Below are 927 nucleotides of genomic sequence, written 5' to 3'. Positions count from 1 at the left end.
CATAAGTGAAAGGTCCAGGCATGGCCGAGATGGCCAGCCCCCTAAAACGTGATCAATAGTCTCCTAAGATGAACAATGGATCAAAACTGAGACCAAAGATGTCTAATACAATAGTAAAAGGTCCTATTTATAATAAACTAGTCACTAGGGTTTACATGAGTAAGTAATTGATGCATAAATCCACTTCCGGGGCCCACTTGGTGTGTGCTTGGGCTGGGCTTGAGTGTTGCACGTGTAGAGGTCCTTATTGGAGTTGAACGCCAGTTTTTGTGCCAGTTTGGGCGTTCAACTCTGGTTTTGGCTCCTTTTCTGGCGCTGGACGCCAGATTTGGGTAGAAAGCTGGCGTTGAACGCCAGTTTACGTCGTCTATTCTTGGCCAAAGTATGAACTATTATATATTGCTGGAAAGCCCTGGATGTCTACTTTCCAACGCAATTGGAAGCACGCCATTTCGAGTTCTGTAGCTCCAGGAAATCCACTTTGAGTGCAGGGAGGTCAGAATCCAACAGCAGTAGCAGTCCTTCTTCAACCTCTGAATCTGATTTCTGCTCAAGTCCCTCAATTTCAGCCAGAAAATACCTGAAATCACAGAAAAACACACAAACTCATAGTAAAGTCAAGAAATGTGAATTTAACATAAAAAATAATGAAAACATCCCTAAAAGTAACTAGATCCTACTAAAAATAATGCCAAAAAGCGTATAAATTATCCGCTCATCACAACACCAAACTTAAATTGTTGCTTGTCCCCAAGCAACTGAAAATCAAATAGGATAAATAGAAGAGAATATACTATAAATTCCAAACTATCAATGAAACATAGCTCCAATCATATGAGCGGGACTTATAGCTTTTTGCCTCTTGAATAGTTTTGGCATCTCACTTTATCCATTGAGGTTCAGAATGATTGGCATCTATAGGAACTT

This window comes from Arachis ipaensis, chromosome B03 (genome assembly GCF_000816755.2).
Source record: "Arachis ipaensis cultivar K30076 chromosome B03, Araip1.1, whole genome shotgun sequence".
Classification (NCBI taxonomy): domain Eukaryota; kingdom Viridiplantae; phylum Streptophyta; class Magnoliopsida; order Fabales; family Fabaceae; genus Arachis; species Arachis ipaensis.
Note: the sequence above shows the minus strand (reverse complement) of the source record.